The following is a 16,224-nucleotide window of genomic DNA, read 5'->3' as shown; positions in this document are numbered from 1 at the left end:
CCCCTCTTTTTCATCAAACTGCAGTTTTTGCAAGTTCCCGCAATTTCATCACATAAAATTGCATAAATATCCCGCATATTCCATCGCATTTTTTAAGAAAACGGGCCGCATAATCAAGGATTTTTGCCCATAACAATCACAAAAAAACTACGCATTTGTCTGGAAGGACTGATAAGTGTACCACAAACATCAGTTTGCAGGCTGGATAGCTAATTAGCTGCTACATTAAACAACATGTACCAGCAGTGATCTCTTCTGTCCTGTTAGATGCTGGTGTGGTCATTACACTTCCATACAACTAACAACAGCACGCTGTCTGCCCATGACATGTAGGCTACAGCTTAGTTTGTTTACTTTGTCACTCGTTCTCTTCGGTGTAACACCAGCTCTCTGGCAGCCTGCCTTTTTGAATAATAAAAAAATATTTACGATGCATTTAAAAAAACACGTTGACCTTATTTTTCAATACAAAAAGGGATGACTAAATGTGATTTGAGTTGGTCTTAAATCAGAGTTTAAGACGTGTATGTACTATTGTGATTTTGTGACACTGCAAACAACTGCGATGTGGAAACTTTTAACCTTCAGAGCACATATACTGAGAATGGACCTTTCTTAAGTGACGTAAGAGGCATCTTGTGTCTAGTTGTTTCAATAATGCAGTATTTTTCTTGTATTTAAGTCAAGGACTTGAGTATTTCCTCCACTGCTGCCTGTGCACCCATAGAAGCCTAAAACGAATCCTAAATCTCAACCACACAGTTGCTCAATGGGATGTACGGTAGATCCAGCAACAAAAAAGCAATCCACAATGCTAAAATAAACAAGGTAATTACTGTAATTCTGTAATGTGGTGTGTGATAATGTATTCATTTGGTGTCTGTTCACCTTGTTAAAGCTGACTGCAACCACAAACGTTCCTCTCACTGGCAGCATGATAAGAGAAACATTACTGTATTGTTATTTCCATCACTTGAAACACATCCAATTAAAATGCCAAAGCAGCGGTATTTTTCACTTTACTTTAAAGGAATGAAATCACTGCACTATAATCAGCCCACTTGCATCCGAAATGTAATGTTATTTCTGGATGTGTTTTTCTTCATGAAATCAGATGGATTTTTTTGGTTTGTCTTATCCTTCAGCTGCTAGGACATTGAGAAAGTGTTGCTCCTGCCTTTGTTGGGATTGCCAGCAGTTAATTTTTTTTATTTAATTTTTTTTACAATTCAGAGCTGTACAGTGGAGCTTTGTAGTCTGTAACACCTTATTAAAGACTAAGCCTCAGACAGGCGGTTTAAGGAAAAGACTGCCATCAGGGCATCGCTCACATTGAACGCAGGGGTGAGTTTAAGGTGGTATAGAACAGCGAGCCTTTGTGTGAAGTAAATACATTTTTGTAAAGAAGATATTTAGCTGTCATCATATGTAAGAAATACTAGAATAATACAAGAAAATACGCCCCAGCCCCCTATGTAACGGTAATGGTTAACAACGCACTATAATGTAGTTATAAAGACATTTCAAGTGTTTATTAATGTCTTTGTTAATAACTAAAACTTCTCCTATGAGACATCTATCGATATCGAGGTATTTGGTCAAAAATATTGTGATATTTGATTTTGTCCATATCGCCCAGCCCTAGGCTACACTGCATGCCGCGTATCTGCAAAGTCCAATTCCAGCCTCGGGATCTTTGTTGCATGTCATACCCCACTCTCTCTCTTCCATTTCTAGTGTGCCTCTACATTGTCATAGAAATGATAAAATGAGATAATCCATTTGATAAAATAACAGTAAGATATACAAGCAAATAAAATGGATAAGATGGAATAAAAACATCAATACAATTTAACAAAAATAATGGCTATGAAACATTTTAATAAACAGACGGGCTAAAGTGGTAGCTTTTTTAAATTTTACATTAAAGATATCAACACTTTCAGCTGCCTTCACATCCTGTGGCTCGGAGCATAAAAACAAATACTGTCGGGTGGGAAGAATTCCTTTTGGAGCATTGGCCAACGGTAAGGTCGTGAAGTGAAAGTCTTTGATTTGCATAGACATCGATTGAGATTGTATCTGTGTCTCAAGGAGTGCAGGCCACCGTTTTTTTATGAATGCGAAAAGAGAGGTTATGATAGATTATTGATCTCTTTTGGGGCCATTAAGAGTTTCCTTTAGTTACAAGAGTAGAGCTTGATATCCTCAGACATGAAAATCACTCACCTTTCGGCGAAATTCACCGTTTTGAAACCAAAATAGGTGACCTACGTGAATTGTGTAGATTCAATGAGAAAATGTTTAAGGGTTAAGTACTCGGGCCCGATTTCTGGCGTATGACTATTTTTAGAAAAATAAATAAATAAAAAATTCCACATGGGATTTGTTTTAATGCGCTGGATTTAACCAATCATCAAACTTCCACCAACCAAGGGTGGTGACGGGAAGCCGTTTAGCACTTGGTGCCTCAAATTGAGGGAGCCGGGTGCTTCTGCAGCGCATGTTGAAGGAAGACACTGGACGGCAGCAGCGGAAAGAAAGTGCTTGCTAGTCATTAGATGCTAGTCACAAAGCTTTGGTCCGTGCACTCTGTCATACGCATGGATGTGGTCATACGAGTACGTTACTGGCAACGACTGCTACCGTTAAGACTGCGACTGTTCCTTTACTGACCGACCGTGATACAAACAATACGTGTGTGCACGTTCATAGCGGAGCATGATTTGTAAAAGCTATCTGAAGCCCAAACTGCCTTGATAAAGCTGTCTGTTTGGAATCAGCATGGCAGGTATTTAAACATAACGGCCTTGTCCCAGAGTCTAGACGTCTAGCTATATGAAAAGATAAACAATGTGGAGTTTTTAATAAATGTAAATAAAGCAGCTAATATCAACATGGACAAAATCATGAATGTACTCATTCTCTTTTTTTGATGATGACCTGTCCAAAGTAGTAAAGTTTAGTTTTCACAATGATTCATTGTAGGATTATGATATTATTGCAATATGTGAATCCACATTGACTCTTTATTTAACATATGGTTGGAAGAAGTAAAAATTGATCCAAAACTTTTTAGTTTTTAAAAATTATGACTTTTATTATTGTGTAATGTCAGAAGGACTTTTAACTGTTTTGCCAGTCAAATTAACTTTACTGAGTGCATATTGAAATATTACACTGTTGGTTGGCAAAAAATCCTCAAAATGCATCAGATTGATGCTTTAAAATATGGAATATTTCAAATTTTCTTCCGGGGGAGCATGCCCCCAGACCCCCCTAGAGGGGTTATATCCTTCTCACCTTTTTCATCCCTGACCCGTTTTCATGCCTGTATCCTGCTTATAGAGTCCCCGAGGGTTGATGTCTGGGGATAAGTGAATTCTCGTCTCGGCTTTGGAGGGGTTTAAATCATTATTTGGTGATTTACGTACGTTAGGAGCACCCAGATCCAACTTTGGCACTAGACCAGACCCGCAAAATCCTTTTTAGGTGTCATTCATACAGGCGGGGGTTAACAACCAGCTTCAAGCGGCAGCTAATACCATCTCCTCAGCATCGGCTGTGCCAGTGTGTGTCTCGACGGTCAGTGTTATTTGTACACACTTTAACTTAATATTGATTCGCTGCCCTGTGCCAAGTCAGTTCTGTGGCTGTACAGAGTGGAAATGAAGTGGCCGCAAAAAGAACAAAACATTTCAGCAAACTGAGCTACTAGACGGAGCTTCCTCACAGATTTGGAAACTGTAAATGTGCCAAATAATTATTGGTGTTGGAAACAAACCTTTTTGTCTCTCTGCATAAAAATGGAAGTCTGGAAAACTGATTCAAGAGCCCAGACGGGAAAAGGACTGTGACAACACAACTGTGTTATCTGGTGTACGTGTTTCCATGGATTTCAGATGAATCCCATCGAGGTTTACTACAAGTGGAGATGTGGCAGGCTAGAATTGTTCACTACACTGCCCTGAGACATCATTAGTTTGTATCACTCATACCCCGTCTGCTCTTTCGGCCTGTGCAGAGGGGATTAAGGGGTTTCCCTGCCTGCACTGGCTGACTCCAACAGATTATTTACCCGTAAACCTCTTTCCTTATTCCCTCCTGACTGCATATTATCCTGCCAGCGTTATCCACATGTAAACCAAACAGTACGGCACAGTGTCAGACAAACCCACTGCTAACCGCTTCCTTAAACTGTTGACAGTTGTAGTCAAGGTCAGCCCCGTTTGAACACCATCTGGCTGATGGACTTTTATAGGTCCCAGACAGAATTACTATTTGAATACAGTGATTCATCATCAAACCGTGTGTACTTCTATTGTCATTTTTATTGATTTGATTTAGTAAGAGGGAAAGACATGTCCTTCATTCACTAAAATAATGTAAACTGGACAATTGTTTTGCTCTTTGCAAGTGTATGATCGATTTGCTCCTGTGTGCCGAAGGATGGAACTTTTCTCTGCGCAACGGCGCCATGTGTGTATTGTGTACATTTTATGAACCTAAAAATAAGGATGTCTACCGTGCAGGGCCGAGAACGTTTTTAAAAGTCGATGCGTTTTCAGCTCTCAGTACTTTTGTAGCGTCTAACTGAATCTCTGTTGTTTGAGGTTTAGTGTTTATTAGAGATGCACAGATAGACCGGCTGGTGACCGGAATTGGCCGGTTTTCACGTGCTCGGCCATGACCCGCGACCGGCAGGTCAGTCTGACGTATGCCGATTCCATGCCGGTCAATGCTACAATTAACTGACAACATAAGTTATACGAGTTACAGTTCTCAAGGACACACGCACACACGGACACAACAGCACACGGTCTCTTTTTCCTTTCTCCCAACTTTTCCGCCGTGTGTCGCGCATACCCGCTCGCGGTGTGAAGCGCGTGTCTTCGCTACTCTCGCTATTCTTCAGCGTGTGTGCAGAAGATAACAAGTTTTCAATATGCAACACATGCAAGGAAAAAGTAGGGCATGGAGGGACGACACCAAAAACCCAATGCATAGTCCGCATATTTATGCGGGGGGCGCATTTTTTTCAAATATGCCGCACTTTTGCCGCATAAATTGCCGATTTCCGCGCAAAATATGCGGGGCTTGCATGATTTCATAATTCCCGCATTTTCGTTGCCAAAAAGTCAGTTATATCTTAGCAGAAAGTTGAAAAATGTTGCGTTTACTTGACACAAGAGCAGCCATTTTCCCCTGTTGCCATGGGAATGTTATGAAGTGACGTAATTACGCGACGTGAACATCATCGAAAAGCAGGGTGTTGGGGGAATTTTTTTTTATGAATCACTAAAATAGTGCGGATAACCGAGTGGTGCATCCCACATGGGTGAAAATGCCCTGGGCGGTCCTCGGTTTGATTCCCAGCTGGCTGGACTGTTTGCTGCATGTCCCTACATTTCCTACTCCACTTTCACTATTGACCAATGGCATATAATGCCAAAATAAGTACTTTTAAAATAGTGAAAAAATGTCCATCACAAACTTCTTAAACCCAAGGTTTCTTCAACTTCTTGGGTTTTACCAACAGTCCAAAAAGAAAGAGGAAAACGTGATCAAATGACATCCATTACATTTTCTTAAAGCTGACTAATTGCTTAATCAAATTTGCCTCACACCGCTCTGAAGTAATGATCGGTTTGTTGTGCGTTGTCTGAAACGCTCAAACAGACCCCAGTAGACAAAACTGTTGTGCGTCCCCCAGCAGGACAGGTTCACCTCAACAATGAACCACTCGTATGAATATTTTATATTTTTACATTTTCCTCCTCCTCCTTGTCTTGCCATTTGTTTCTGACACCTGGCTGGGATTTACATACGTACACTACCTCCTTGAAGCACCGTTTTAAATCAACCATCTGCCTCAGTCAGAGCTTACTAGCCTCTTATTCTGAATCCCTCACTCTGTATCTGGGCAGTCATTATTCCCCTCAGCTGTCAGTACATTATTGCTAGGCTACGTAACAGTTTTTTTTGTTGCTTTGACATCTGCCTGCTCAGATTAGCAGGCTCTTTTGAAATCTTGACGTGCCGCTAGATCATTAGAAAGTAATAATGGGTGTTAGGAGTAATGGCCTCCGCAATGAGTGTGTGTCAGTCTGCGTGTCTGTTTATGAGTGTGTCCTCCCTCTTTCTCCCCCTCTATTAGAAGTGAACATGAGGCAGACTGAAAATGTGGGCCAAGGTGAGAGAGGGAGCCCAGACAGATGAGAGAATGAACAAATGAGTCTTTTTCTTTTTCCACCCCACTCCCTCTCCTGCTGCTCTCCCCCTCTGTGCTGCTGTCACACTTTCTCCCCCTCTTTCCCCGCTCCTTACCCCCTCGTCCCATCTACCCCCTCACTCCCTTCTAACAACCCCCCCCCTCCACCGCCACCACCTCTTCTCGCGGCTCCATTTTGCGTCAGCTGCAGCTGAGCAGGCAGCCATTGCACAGAGAGGGGGAGAAACATTGCTTGTTCTCTGCCTTATCTCTTTTATGCCATTCCATAGCCTTGCCCTTTTTTTTTTTCATCCTATGATCTATTTATCCTTAATTCACAGAGGTAGTTCTCAAGAGATTAGGGGGAGAAAAAAAATCTATTTTTCAACAGAGATCCTATCAGTTTGTGCAGTTCACACAGCATCCCTCCCCTCCCCTTCTCTTTGCGAAGATCAAGCTTTGTGTTCTGCAGAGATCTAGCATACAGTAGTTTGTGGCAATAACAGATGGCTCTGTGTCTGTGTGTGTCTGTGTGTGTCTGTGTGTGTGTGTGTGTGTGTGTGTGTGTGTGTGTGTGTGTGTGTGTGTGTGCGTGCGTGTGCAAGAACATGACTGTGACTCTCCGTGTCGGATGGGTAATCGACTGTGTGACATAATCATAATCTGGTTAAACCAGACGGCCACAGTCGACCTCAAGGTTCTTCCAAGTTATAAGTCCAAGGCTCTTTGGTCACAGTATGTATGGAGGCTGGCAGCATGATAAAGTACAATTATTGTCTTTGGTGGTTCAGCTCGTAGCGGTGGCCCAGAGGGACCGATTGTGGTTCAAGCTCACAGCTCAGGCTCTGGTTGGCCTTTTATTGTGGAGAGGTTTGGGAGCGTTCGGATTCGCAATCTTCTTTCTTGTTAGTAGTTTGGAGTTTTATGACGTTCCTTTGCAGATTTGTTTTGACTTTGATTATAAATCGGGACTTGAAATTCCACACTCATTGGAAGGAATACGATTAAATAATCCAGAGGTGGAAAACATTTTTGTCACACCTCGATTCCTAACATGGGATCAAATTAACTAGGGGCTCACTAGGGCTGCAAATGATTATTTTAATCATCGGATAATCTGCTGATTACTTTTTTGATTGTTTGGTCTATGAAAATAAAAAAAAAGCCAAGACACAATTTTCAACAGTCCAAGCTGACATAATTAGAGTTCTCTTATCTACTTACAGCAAACATTTTTGCTGAACATAGTGGAGCAGCAGCTAAAGAGTCCGATATTTCCCTGAGCAGTTGGAGGAGACCAAAACAGAGCTAAAACAGAGTGAATATTGGACTCACATTCCTCAAATAGACACAAACACATCTCCAAACAAATGCTAACGTTGCTCCGCATCTGCTGCATGTGTAAACAAGCGACTGTTGTGCTAGCAGGTTAGCCTATCAACATCAACTTATAGTGATAATATATCAATAGAGTCTCTGAATAGGGGTGTGAGTGGGTGTGAGACTGGTCTCACGATTCATTTTGATTACGACTATCCTATCAACGAATGGATTCGATATCACGATGCGTCACGATGCACCCCCTCCTCAATATTATTATTTATTGCTACACATGGTTTTCATCAACAATTTCAAGGAGTCAGATATATATGAACTCCCCTTTTTATTGTATCTGCTCTTAAAAAAGACACTACCTGAATGTAGTGGAGTCTAAACACAGCAGACAAAAGGCATCAGCAACAAAAAAAGCAGCGATCGGAAAATCAACAAGTAACATCAGTAGGCTATAATAGATTATGGTCTGTCACTGCATTGATGCAGAATTGTCCAGGTCCACATAGCGATGCATCGATGCAATGATTAATTTCAACACCCCTATCTCTGAAGCCCCCTAAAAAACCTGTATTGCAGCTTTAAATTGCTTTTTTTTTAGGTCCAAAACTCAAATCTATTCAGTTTACTATCATGTGAGACAAAGGAAACACTGCAAGTTGTCACATTTGAGAAGTTGGAATTTATGGAATGTTTGCTTAAAAACACGGTTAAACAACCAGGGATCAAAATGGTTGCCAATTAATTCAATTAAGTGGTGAAACATGTACATCCTTATTTTTCCTCTCTGGAAGTCAAACACCTCCAGATCCAATGACACGTTCTCCACCTCTATCGTCTCACATCTGGTCAGGAACATATTCAGTGTTACATATTTGCCAGGGATGAGGAGCTAACGGAATTTGTGGCAGCAGAGTGATTTCAGTAGCAGAAAATACTGTCTTTTAACGTGAAGACTGTCAAGTTTATATGAGTCACCCTTATGCTTAACACTGTTGTAGAGTAGTTGATGTCATGCTGGTGGCCATCAGTAAATTGTGCACAATATAATTTTTAAGCAGTTTGGATGACCACCAATTGCTGACATACTGTAATCACCCATCCCTATGTCTGCCTTGTATGATTTTTAACTACATGTTTTTGAATTGTGCAGAAGTGAAGGGCACGTATTTCAATTATTATTCTTCTAGGGTTGTAAAGGCGTTGACATAGGGCTGTAGTACTGGAGTCCGGACTCGAGGCGCTTTTTTGTTTTCTCAAACTAGTCTTGTGGCGCTTACCCACTGCTATTACCAGCTCGACTCGGCTTGGCTCGACTCTGCCGTGGTGCCCCGTACTCCTTTTTCCATTGCAGATTTAGTACCGCCTCATGCGTGAGGCCAGAGTGGCTGGTCGTCATAGCGACGCTGCAGGAAACTGCCGTGACCTAACGCGATACACACACACAGAACGTCGAAGGTGCGTTGTTTTTGATTCTCCGCATGTGGCTGTTAACACAGCCAGAAGACAAATTTTGTTTCAAAAGAAGCTGGAGGCAGCAAAAAAAACAAACACCGGTGGCTAAACTATTTAAAAATGGCGGGTTTGTTCAGGACACCCCCCGTCTGTCGCTAGCAATGATGACACAGTGATTAGTGACGATTCTCTCCGACCAATCAGTAGTCTGCAGGTTTTCACGTCACCTTTTGGTATCAACTCAGCTCGCTTGGAACTCGACGGATACTAAAACAGTACCTGTTGGCAGGTACCAGGGACTTTTTTTCATAATGGAAAAACGCCATTGGACTCATTGGTATTTGGACTCGGACTTGACTCAGGGCATTGGACTCGCCAAATATTCTAGATGGTGTCGACCGAGTCCAGCTCTATATGCTTTTGTTCTAAAGTAACTTCCTCCTTCAAAACAAAACTGTTGATGAAGCGCGCTTCAGAAAACAGGTATTAGTTTAATTCAAAATCCATCTAGAACAGCCATTGAGATTGCATATTCCTCAGTCATTTTCATTTTGGCCACCTACACAATGTCAGCGAGCACTTTGTACTATGAATTCTTCAGGACAAGTAATAAGTTCAAGAATGGGAACATTTCCATTTTATATTTTAAGTAAATATGGCCTAATTTAATTCCATAGTGTGTTACTCTACACTCGCTTTTTGATTATTACAAATAATATAGCAAAATGATCATCTTAAAGTAGAAGATATACTGTCTCTCACATCACAGAAATGATAAACAGATAAGTGAGTGGTCTTGCAGAGGCATCTTTTTTTTTTTTTTCTGTCTCAGTATCGACTCTCTCATTTGGACTCGGTCTAGACTTGGACTCAAACGTTTTTCGACTCGGTCTTAAATCGATCTCAACTAGTCCTGGTCTTGGACTTGACACAGGTGGATTTGACTATAGCCTTGCGTTGACATCACTGCCATTTAATACGAGCCGGCACGTGCTAGATTGAATGCATCATCAGACCAAATTGGAGCTCTCCCCAGCTCTGCCTTTTTGCAGTTGACAGGACTTAGCTAATTTAACACAGAACCCTGATGAGAAAATCACAAGGCGTCATTCAGTTTAGGTTGAGAAGTGCATATGAGTTAAAGCTATTGCAAGTACGTGTAAAGCCTTTGGTCTGCTGAGTCACAAGAACACCTAAACTTCCTGTTTGTTGTTGGTTCTGCCTGCTGTCGTCATCTTCTGTTCTGTTTCAGGCAGATCACTTCTGTCCGCTCCTCCAGCCTATCTCTACTTGTTTGGTCTACATCCGTCTTGACATTTCTTCCTGCCTCTTTGCCTTTTATCTCAAATGTTTTGCGCTGACGAGCAGACATTTTATCTGACGAAATTCTCAATATAGTTCACACATTGACATTGGAACAGTGGCACAAGTCAGAATTGAATGCCATCAGATTAATTTAAAGGCTGCAGCAGCTCAAGATGAAGCATACAAATGCATGTCTTATACCGCCTTCTAAGATCACTGTGATAAATATATTATCTCAATCATTGTCTCGTATGCACAAAATCTGTTTTAATGAAGGAAACGCTGTGAAAGGGCCAATTTTAAGGCGTGAGATCAATCTTGTCGTGTAAGAACAGTCTATTTAACACTATTTTCCCCTTGCGGTGCGACCAGGACAAAAGAGGTTAAAACCCCTCTTACAATAATAATCTGATTAACAGTCTCTCCATGTGTTTCCAGTGTTCATTCACGCCACCTGTGTGGCCGATTAAATGAATATCTGGCAAAACACATTACATGCAGCATGTGAGCAAAAAGGAATAGACTCAACTTGAATCCCCTGTCCTTCAATGCTCGGGCACTGTCGTATGTCTGAATGACAAAATGCCATCGCTTCAACAGATAGATGATAATGGTGAGGATGAATCATTTCATTTTGGTTAACATACATGAAAGAAACTATTATTTCCCACAGTTCACCACCGTACCTAACCGAAAAATGAATAGACTGAAGGCAATATTAGGCTTATTGTTGCCTATCCTATCCCATAATACCTATAGAATCACCCAGAAATCCCAAGAAAACTAAATGAAACCGGGGCGGCCTCTAGCTCACCCAGTAGGAGTGCTCGCCCCATGTTGGCTGAGTCCTGCAGTGGCCCGGGTTTGAATCCGACCTGCTGCCCTTTGCTGCAGGTCATCCCCCATCTCTCTTCCCCCTTTCATGTCTGTCCACTGTCACTATGTAATAAAGGGAAAAAAGACCCCCCAAAAAAACCTAAATGAAACCAAATACTTGAGTACAATCCTAGTAATACATTTTACAATTTACATTTCAGTCAAATTACTTCATAACTGTTAATTAATTTAGATTTTAAAACTTTTTTGAAACTCAACAAAGGCATACACATTTTCAACTCATTAAGTTTATTTAGATGAAGCCAGCAATGTTACGTACTCCATGTCTGAAGGAAGTTGTGGTGCTCGTGAACACCAGCAGCTGATCTCCTTACAGCGGGATGGCCTCAAGGCTCTACCTGACAAAATGACTTGAGCCGGTCTTAAAACTGCCCAGTCCAGTCTGTAAATGAACAACTGCCCGTATTCAGTTTGCTTCATTTGCACTGTGAAATGTATGATAATTAAATAGCGGCACCACTCTGGTTATAATTGGTGTGCGCCGTACCCTGTTTTTTGCTGTGTCATTAGATAGATCTTTTGCATAGTCTAGTTTCTTTCTCTGGTTTGAATCTAAACTCGTGCTCCTAAAAGGTCCCTTGTGTCTTCTCCAAACACTTCGCTAAATAGGCCTTGTGTTAAGTACTGTGTTTATTCATCACCATGAAAAAAGGACTCTGCTCTCTCAGTGTTGCTCTCTTTCTTTGTAGAATGAATAATTTTCCTGCAGACTGCCACACCTTTTCAGACATTACCCAATTAACACGAATCATGTAGCCCTGATGTCAGGCTGTTGGAGAAATCCGGTTGCTGTGAACCATAAAGGCTTTAATCACAGTATTATCTGTATCTGATTTTTTTTTTCCCCAATTGCTAGGTGCATGCCAACATACTGCTTGACTTTTGCAATGAGTGAATCATCAGTATTTGTTCCTCTTTATGACTTTCCCCTCCTTCTTCTCTGATGTTATTTTGCAGATCTGAACTGTGAAACAGTCAGTCAGATGCAAGCATGTGGAGTAAGCGCTACCCTATCTGATGCAGCAGGACTCCTGGCTGAAGCATTTTCAGTAAAATACAGAGTTGGTGCTCAGTATGAGGAGCAGAAAGGTCTGGGGTGAAATATGAAATATTGAAAGTCGGCATGTTTTACTAATCGTACCGTTGCATGGACCTCGTTGGCCTCGCAGCCCCAGAATGTTAAAACTGAGCAGCTTATTCCGAGTTGAACTGCTGACTGGATGTTGGCCACTCGCCATAATGTGGTGTAAAACAGAAAAGTCCTCTGACTGACCAGTTTTCCTCCAGTGTTATGTGATTACAGGCACTATACTATTACATTTAATTATAGAAGTACTGTACATCATACGTCAGTTACAACCACTGTTGCCATTCACTGTGCTGCTAAGCGATTCCTGTGAGTGCTTCTCCTTTTAATTATATTTGCGTAGCCACTTACAGCTTCTCACTGAGTCTTACGGCCATAATGCATACGACCTTGGCCAGTTTATCGAATCATATCCAAAATAACCGATCTGAGTGAAGCTGTTAGAAAAAATATATCTTTTAAACCTGCCACTGGCACAGACGCATAGGCTTCTTGATGTAAATAATAATCGCCAATCAGCCATTCCACTAAATCTCGCACAATTACTCATGACTAGAGCTGGGTATTGTACATCCGTCCTTTTTTTTTTTAAACAACTAAATTGCGTCTGTAAAATATCACAAAGTACCTAGTTTCGCACTGCCAGATCTCCCTCCACAGCGCTGCGGAGGAAGGTCTGGCTAGTCCACACATCATTCCTGGATAGGAGAAAAACATGCTCTGGTTTATTGGCATTTCTTTAAACCAATCACAATCCTCAGACGCAGCAACAGTGCCTCTTGAAAATAGCCTCGGGAAGGAACTTGTTTTGGTGGAACGAAGTTCGAGGGTTGTTTCAGTCGTACGACAGAAACCTCAGATAGTCTAGCTAGCTGTCTGGGTTTACCCTGCAGAGATCTGAGGAGCTGTTAACCATAGTCCTCATAAATCCACCGGAGTTTAAAATGCTAACACAAAGAAAGCGGAAGGTGATGGACTTCCGGCAGAACTTCCTGCGGCACCGGAACTATCCCGTAAATGAAAGGTCGTCCACATAGACTACAAAGTACCAAACTGAATTATTGAATAGATTATTCTAGATTGATTCTTGATTCTTTGTCTTTGTTGATGCATAGCTGTTCAATTAAATTTTAATAAAAAGTTAAATGTTTGTACTGTAATTGGTGGATATCATTTGCCCATGTATTGTTTAAGTAGTAGCCTATATACAGTAGAAGAAAAAAGGTGAGATTTCTTAATTGTTTTTTGCTGAATTTTGCTAGCAAGAGATAAGTAATTTGTTTTTAAAGAATTAAAAAAGAAAATCAAAAGAATAGTTGTGTAAAGCAAAATAGTTGCAAGTAAAGATCTGAGTTCACACAGTGTTGTAAAACAACAGGTAATTATCAGAGTAAGCTGTGAGGAAACTGGCTCTTTCTGAATTCTTCTCCAGCTCAGAACTACGCATGCAGCATTCTGACTTGATTGCAGGCCATTTATCTTACAGTCAGCTGCTGTGATGTACTTTACAACTCATGCTGAAGATGTCTGGGGGGCTGGTGGTTTAGACATTCACATACATTCATTTCAAGGTTTCTCCTTTGTGGCATTTGTTGGAAACAGATAATTTAGCTCTGACAGACCTCATCAATCCATTTAAGGATCGTTTTATGCACACTCTGCTTAAGAGTAGGTCTTCAGTCTAACTCAAAAAACATCTACATTATTATACAGTCAAAGGGGTCAAAGCACAGTACGAAGCATTTGCAGAGTTGTCTGTGCTCTCAGGACACCGTCTGAAGGATTGACTCTTTCATTTTCCAGTCATGGGATTACCCTTCAGGCCAGCACGTCCACCAAGAATCAAGTTAATTAAAGTCATTTAAATCCATCCAGGTTAAACTAGTCCGCTACCCTCTCCAGCGTCCAGCTTTCACCCCTGGCACTGCTGCAGTACTCCTCAGGGATAAACCACAGATGAGTGAAAAGCAGAGGCACCTCACTCTGCCCCTCGCTCCTTACAACATCTTAACACTGTCATAAAGTGTGGTGGTAAAAGGATATCGAGGAGACCACAGTGTGCCGGCGAGGACCGGAGATAACGCAGCATGGTTTACAGTTCCAGATAACAGCTGAGGCTGATGTGGGTCAAATTCTCCACAAGCCAAAAGCGTTAAGATGAATCGTTTTAGAGAGAAAATAATAAAAGCTGTAAATGGCCTGATGAGCAGAAAATTACTTAATTTTAGGTCTATACTGGGCATGTTGCAACGGAAACCGACCTTGCAAGGGCCAGGGGTTTACAAAAACTGCTTTTACTATTTGATTCTGTCAAATTATTGCACAGGCCACTTTTAAATGTAGCCACACAGAGAGAGAAACGAGGTGTGAACTTAAATCTACTTCAGCTTGAGCTCAATGTAACATCCGCTCAGCAAGTCAGCAGCTATATAGTGTGACAAAGTTAAGCAGCTTCAGCGCGTGTCAGCTAGTCAGAGCTCTGCACAGCAGTACATGTGCTGAGCTTATGGCTGTAATATAAAGAGAGAATAATATCACCCAGTGTCTTCTGGCTGAATTTGCTTCACTCCGGCTCTACTAAGCACTGTCCTATTTGAGTTATGGACTTTTCAACAGTTAATTTAGTAATATTGTGGCTTTTACTCTTATCCAGCTTTTGTTTCCTTTTAAGAAAATGAATTTCTTGAGAGGCAAATTGTGGGTCTATAAGAAAATCTGTAGGCCATTTGACCGGTTTGTAAAAGAAGAAGACATAGGGGAGCTGCTACTGTGATACTGACATATAATTATTAGCTTTTTGTTTTTTGATTGTTGTAGTACGGCAGAGGTTGAGAGAGAAATTGAGAGACCCAGGTTGAGTTAATGTGCTGATTCTCTCAGCTTCCCTCACAGACTCTTGGAAATGCTGCCAGCGAGATGATAAATTGTTCTGAAATGGGTCATGCGGGAAACACAGATCATCATTTTCATTTAATTACTAACTATATTTTGGCTCTTGAAGCTATCAAGTCCATTCCTGCAAAAGTCCTGACATGTAAGAGTAGAGCTGAAGCGATTATTTAATTAATCGATTGGACGATCGATAGAAAAATAAATGCCAACTATTTTGATAATCGATAAGGCTAATCCTTAAAGTAATGTTTCATGCAAAAAAAGCTGTTTTCAGCCTCTCAAATATGGAGCTTTCCTTTTTTTTTTTTACAGTTTTTATATTATGTAAAACTGAATATCTTTGTGTTTTGGACAAAAGACTTTTTAAGACATCATTTTGGACTTTGAGAAACTGGGATGGACATTTTCTGACATTTTATAGACCATTGATTAATCAAGAAAATAATCGTCAGATTAGTCGATAACGAAAATAAACGTTAGTTGCAGTGCAGCCCTATTTAATTGTTCTCACATCTTACCCTGCTACCCGGAAGCTTGGCTACATTTCATTTGGTCTTAGGGAAAGTACCTGGGTGACAGCCCCCTCCCTCTGGATCTCCCTACCCATACACATCCGTGACTGGGCTGACCTCGAAACATTCGAACCACAAAGTGTCTTTGAGTACTTTAAAAAGCGCTATATAAATAAAATGTATTATTAAAAATAATTAGGACTTCCTTGCATGCCTTTACAAATTACACTTTGTGCTTCTTCAGTTTCAAGTTTCTAAGCAGTTTTTTGCAAATCTTACTGACATGTCTTGTTTAGCTTCTCATTTTGTTAGTCACGTGTGTTTTCTTGCATTTGTAAAGAGAGTGTTGAGAGTTTGGAGTCCTCTTGACAACCTTTCCTCTTGTAGAGCTTGAATCTCCTTGTGCTTTCACCAGCAACACACTTTGATGTTTTGCGCTGGCTACTTACCTAAGGCGACACAAACGCTGTAAAAACAAGCTAATTATCTACTGTAGCATAATTAACATGACAAGAAAGGCATTGACTTGCAAA

At 41.0% G+C, this 16,224-nt stretch overlaps 1 protein-coding gene across 3 annotated transcripts in view; it reads left to right on the top strand.

Annotated features, from left to right (window-relative positions):
* The window catches only part of stag1a (stromal antigen 1a), a 59,098-nt gene that overhangs the window by 6,922 nt on the left and 35,952 nt on the right, over positions 1–16,224 (top strand). The window contains exon 2 of one of the 3 annotated variants that reach the window (XM_039785790.1): positions 12,158–12,289. The exons of 1 other annotated variant lie outside the window; for it this stretch is intronic. The gene's annotated coding sequence lies outside the window, so the exon portion shown is untranslated. Of the gene's footprint in view, positions 1–12,157; positions 12,297–16,224 lie in introns of all 3 variants that reach the window. One more of the 3 variants, XM_039785792.1, reaches the window with a different exon arrangement.

This window comes from Perca fluviatilis, chromosome 20, assembly GCF_010015445.1.
Source record: "Perca fluviatilis chromosome 20, GENO_Pfluv_1.0, whole genome shotgun sequence".
Classification (NCBI taxonomy): domain Eukaryota; kingdom Metazoa; phylum Chordata; class Actinopteri; order Perciformes; family Percidae; genus Perca; species Perca fluviatilis.
Note: the sequence above shows the minus strand (reverse complement) of the source record. Positions and strands in the feature narration are given on the sequence as shown.